Here is a 6000-nt window from a genome sequence, read left to right on the forward strand (position 1 = left end):
GAAAGTATCTGAATTGGACAGATACAATGGGCGGGATTCTCCTGCAACTGGCCGGATGGCACGATGCTGATGGCAAGAGCGGCGCGAACCACTCTGGCTTTGAGCTGCCCGGAAGTTGCGGAATTCGGGGGCTAGGCCGGCGCCGGAGTGGTTGGTGCTGCGCCAACCCGCGCAGAAGGGCCGGCGCGAGTTGGCGCATGCGCAGACCGGCCGACGTGTTCCTACGCATGCACAGGGGGCTCTTCTCCATGATGGCCATGGCTACAGATGCCGGCGCAGAAGGAAAGAGTGCCCCCACGGCACAAGCCCGCCTGCAGATCAGTGGGCCCCGATCGCGGACCAGGCCACCGCGGGTGCACCCCCCTGGGGCCAGATCCCCCCCGCACCCCACTGAGGACTCACCTAGCCGGCCTCCAAGCCAGGTCCCACAATGATGGACCATGTCCACTTCACGCCGGCGGGATTGGCCAGGAAATGACGGCTGCTCGGCCCATTGGGCCCCAGAGAAATATCGGTGGGGGGGCCACCCTGACCAGCGGGGCTTAACCCCCACACCTGCCCAAAAACTGCCACTGGAGAATACAGCAGCCGGCGTTGGAGCAGCAGGGTGTGATTCACGCCGTCCCCCGGGGATTCTCCGACCTGGCGGGGGGTCGGGGAATCCCGCCCAATGTCCTTCACAAAAATGGCATGATTAGTTTGTCCACCATATTAAAGAAGGCCTTGGGAATGTAGATCATCAGGTATCTGGACAGGAAAAGTAACCTGGGCCATCGAGAGTGGGAGTGGGTCCCAACTCTGCAGATCCCTTTTGAACAGAGTTGCCAGGTTCCCTTTGTGGATCCGTTTCCAGACATGGGCTGTTTGGATCCCCAGGCAGCGGAATTTCATTTTGGGCTTGTCTGAACGGTAGTCTCACCACCTCTGTCCGCCTCCCCTCCCCATCCCCCCCGCCAATGCGGGTTTACTGGGAAGATCTCGCTTTTGCTCAGGTTCAGTTTGTAGCCCGAGAAAGCACCAAACTTCTAAAGAGCTTTATGATTCCTTACATTCTGGCTTGAGGGTCTGAGATGTCGAGGGGCAGGTCATCTGCATAGAGTGAGAGCCTGTGCTCTCTGCCCTTCTCTGGATTCCCCTCCAGTCTTTCGCTGATCTGAGGGTGATTGCCAGTGGTTCGATTGCTAGAGCAAACAATAACGGCAACAGTGGGCATCCCTGCCTCGTGCATCAGTGCAGTTGGAAGTACCTAGAGCTGGCAGTGTTAGTCTGTAAGCTCACCGTGAGAGTGCTGTATCGTAGTTTCACCAAGAAGGTGAACCCAAGCCCAAACCACTCCAGTACCTCTAATAGATATTTCCACTCGACTCTATCAGAGGCCTATTCTCCATCCAGGTCATTATCATATTCATCAGGCACCTGATGTTCGATGTTAGCTTCCTGACCCCATCTGGTCCTCCACGACTACCTCTGGCACGCAGCTCTCCAGCTGCCTGGCCAGTGGTTTTGACAGGATCTTCACATTTACATTGAGCAGCGAGATGGGTCTGTAGGACCTGCACTCAAAGAACAAAGAACAAAGAAAATTACAGCACAGGAACAGGCCCTTCGGCCCTCCCAGCCTGCGCCGATCCAGATCCTTTATCTAAACCTGTCTCCTATTTTCCAAGGTCTACTTCCCTCTGTTCCCGCCCATTCATATACCTGTCTAGATGCTTCTTAAATGATGCTATCGTGCCCGCCTCTACCACCTCCGCTGGTAAAGCGTTCCAGGCACCCACCACCCTCTGCGTAAAAAACTTTCCACGCACATCTCCCTTAAACTTTCCCCCTCTCACCTTGAAATCGTGACCCCTTGTAACTGACACCCCCACTCTTGGGAAAAGCTTGTTGCTGTCCACCCTGTCCATACCTTTCATAATTTTGTAGACCTCAATCAGGTCCCCCCTCAACTTCCGTCTTTCCAATGAAAACAATCCTAATCTACTCAACCTTTCTTCATAGCTAGCACCCTCCATACCAGGCAACATCCTGGTGAACCTCCTCTGCACCCTCTCCAAGGCATCCACATCCTTCTGGTAATGTGGCGACCAGAACTGCACGCAGTATTCCAAATGTGGCCGAACCAAAGTCCTATACAACTGCAACATGACCTGCCAACTCTTGTACTCAATACCCCATCCAATGAAGGCAAGCATGCTGTATGCCTTCTTGACCACTCTATCAACCTGCGTTGCCACCTTCAGGGTACAATGGACCTGAACTCCCAGATCTCTCTGCACATCAATTTTCCCCAAGACCCTTCCATTGACCATATAGTCCGCTCTTGAATTTGATCTTCCAAAATGCATCACCTCGCATTTGCCTGGATTGAACGCCATCTGCCATTTCTCTGCCCAACTCTCCAATCTATCTATATTTTGTTGTATTCTCTGACAGTCCTCCTCGCTATCTGCAACTCCACCAATCTTAGTATCATCTGCAAACTTGCTAATCAGACCACCTATACCTTCGTCCAGGTCATTTATGTAGATCACAAACAACAGTGGTCCGAGCACAGATCCCTGTGGAACACCACTAGTCACCCTTCTCCATTTTGAGACACTCCCTTCCACCACTACTCTCTGTCTCCTGTTGCCCAGCCAGTTCTTTATCCATCTAGCTTGTACACCCTGAACCCCATACGACTTCACCTTTCCCATCAACCTGCCATGGGAAACCTTATCAAACGCCTTACTAAAGTCCATGTATACGACATCTACAGCCCTTCCCTCATCAATTAACTTTGTCACTTCCTCAAGGAATTCTATTAGGTTTGTAAGACATGACCTTCCTTGCACAAAACCATGCTGCCTATCACTGATAAGTCTATTTTTTTTCTGGATGTGAATAGATCCTATCCCTCAGTATCTTCTCCAACAGTTTGCCTACCACTGACGTCAAGCTCACAGGTCAATAATTCCCTGGATTATCCCTGCTACCCTTCTTAAACAAAGGGACAACATTAGCAATTCTCCAGTCCTCCGGGACCTCACCCGTGCTCAAGGATGCTGCAAAGATATTTGTTAAGGCCCCAGCTATTTCGACCCTCGCTTCCCTCAGTAACCTGGGATAGATCCCATCCGGTCCTGGGGACTTGTCCACCTTAATGTCTTTTAGAATACCCAAAACCTCCCCCTTCCGTATGACAACTTGACCGAGAGTATTTAAACATCCATCCCTAGCCTCAACATCTGTCTTGTCCCTCTCCTTTGTGAATACCGATGCAAGTACTCATTAAAAATCTCACCCATTTCCTCTGAGTCCACGCATAAATTCCCTCTTTTGTCTTTAAGTGGGCCAATCCTTTCTCCAGTTACCCTCTTGCTCCTTACATACGAATAAAATGCTTTGGGATTTTCCTTAACCCTGTTAGTTAAAGATATTTCATGACCCCTTATAGCCCTCTTTGTCTTTGTCTTTTTTGGATGTCAGTGATGTTGAGGCTTGTGCCAGTGTTGGTGGCATGAGGCCAGATCCAGTGAGTCTGAACATCTCCGGCAAGTGATGTTGCAAATTTTTTTTCGAAGTCCGCCGGGAATCCATCTGGCCCTGGCGCCTTTCCATGACCTTCCCCCCTTTTAATGGTGATTCTAAGCCCTGTATCCTATCTTCCCCCTATGGCTGGCATGTCCAGTCCTTCAAGAAACTATTTCATCCTTGAATCCCCCTCGGGGGCTCGGATGTGTACAGCCCCCGGTAGAAGGTCTCAAAGACTCCGTTGATTTTTTTCTGGCTGGACTACTAGTCTCTGACTTGTGCTATTTTCCTGATGGTTGCCTGCTTCCTCAGCTGGTGAGCCAGCAAATGGCTGGCTTCGTCACCATGTAGAAAGTACCCCGTGTCTGGTGAAGTTGGTGTACTGCTTTCCTCGTGGACAGTCCCATCAATTGTGGAGTTGCAGTCGAAGAGCCAGGGGCTAAATGAGGAATTGTCAATGAGCATCCAGCACCTGCATGCAAAAATGAGGAGCCCAACCCCGTGCAGGAGCAGAAGGTGGTACCAGCTATGTGTGCCACTCAGGCGAACACCGCATGGGTGGCGTCCATGGTGGAGTCCTTGGGGCAAGGGTTTTGGTTATGGGTCAGGCAGAGGTCAAGGACAGTGTTCCATCTCACAGGCACCCATATGTCAGAGCCACCTGTACATTGCAGCGGTGCTCATGAGCGTGGCCCAGTCACAGCAGGCGATCGTTGAGAGCATCAACGACATTGCCCAGGCGCTGGTCAACATTGCACAGACACAGAGGAAGGTGGCCCAGTCCCAGTGGGAGATGACCCAGTCACTGGCTGATGTGGCACAGACTCATAAGGTGGTGGCACAGTCTCAGCGTGATGTGGTGCAGTCCCAGAGGAGATGTTCCACTCCGTGTGCTCCATATCCGTGAGCATGCAGACCCTGGTCGAAATGGCAGAGGGCCTCCAGGACTGGCAGCACCAGGTGGTGGAAGAGCCTCATAGGATAGCTCCGCTCGCACCCCCATCCCATAGAAGAGCCAACGGGCCACCTGGCACCCTGAGGGAGGAAGAGATAATGGGGCCCATGCCGGTGACTCCTGCCAGGGGGCACCGCAGCATGTCGGACTCATCCCCTCCTGTCCCTGACGCATCTGGTGGGCAGCAGGCAAAACAGGGTGGCACCATGCCACCTGGGACACCTGAGCAGCAACCATGTCCATCCAGGCCCGTAAACCACACGAGACGTCTACGAATGGGGACTCAGAACGCAGGACAGGAATCACAGCAGGCCGTTTCACCTCGATGTAGCGTTAGGGCTTGTAAGGCCAAGAAGTTAGACATCAGTTAAGTTGGCATGGTGTAGGGCACAGTTTAATAATAGGGGTTAGGGCACAATCCTTTCTAGCCAGTAAACCTCTTGTAAATGTACAGTGGGAGGCCAAAGTAAAGTAAATGACAGTTCCAACTGATTCCTGAAAATGTGTCAAAACTAACTGAAGTTTGGTGAGCTCCAATACATTGCATGAAAGTGTCCAAGAATAGAACCAATACTTATCAATAATAGCTTACTGTCACAAGCAGGTTCAAGTTACTGTGAAAAGCCCCTAGTCGCCACATTCTGGCACCTGTGAGCGGAGGCTGGAACGGGAATTGAACCCATGCTGCGGGTCTTGTTCTACATTACATGTCAGCTGTCTTAGCCCACTGTGCTAAACCAGCCCCTATCAAGCAGGGTTAAAAGGTACAACTTACTTCTGGTCGCCTTACCTACATATAAAACCTATTCAAATTCACAAAACAATTCTGTAGAAACATATATTCCAATCCTTGATCCCTGCATCAGAAGAACATAAGACAATAAGAAGTACCACTGAGTAAGTTACCTTTATTTTAAAATCAAACTGATAATGTGGCAGAAATTACAAAAGTTAAAAGAGAGCAAATGTATTCTGTGGCAATACCAAACCCTGCTATCTGGTCTTAGATTAATTAAATTAATCACAAGGAAATTATACCCTTGACACAGGGGGAAAATGTGGTACGGAATGGTCACGTGTGTGATTCAGCAATTCACATTCAATTACATGATGAATTTATAAAGCTTCAGCACTTAACCCAGAAATTTTAATTTTTAATCCAACAAAGAAATATTTTATACGTTTGAGGACAATTTAGTCGATTAATTCAAAGCGTAATTACAGGGCGGAGAGTGGGCATGGTATTCAGCACTGCTGCCTAACAACACCAGGGATCCAGATTCAATTCCGTGGGTTTCCTCCTCTAATTTCCTCCCACAGTCCAAAGATGGGCAGGTTAGGAAGATTCACCATGATCAATGTTGTGGGGATAGGATGGGGGGGGGGGGGGGGTGTGGGCCGAGGTAGGCTGCTTTTTGAAGGGCTGGTGAAGACTCGATGGGCCAAATGGCCTCCCTCTGCACTGTTGGGATTCTCTGCATCCTACTTTGACATAACATCAATAAATCTGGAGCAAGGATATATAATCA

Source organism: Scyliorhinus canicula, chromosome 2 (genome assembly GCF_902713615.1).
Source record: "Scyliorhinus canicula chromosome 2, sScyCan1.1, whole genome shotgun sequence".
Taxonomy (NCBI): Eukaryota; Metazoa; Chordata; class Chondrichthyes; order Carcharhiniformes; family Scyliorhinidae; genus Scyliorhinus; species Scyliorhinus canicula.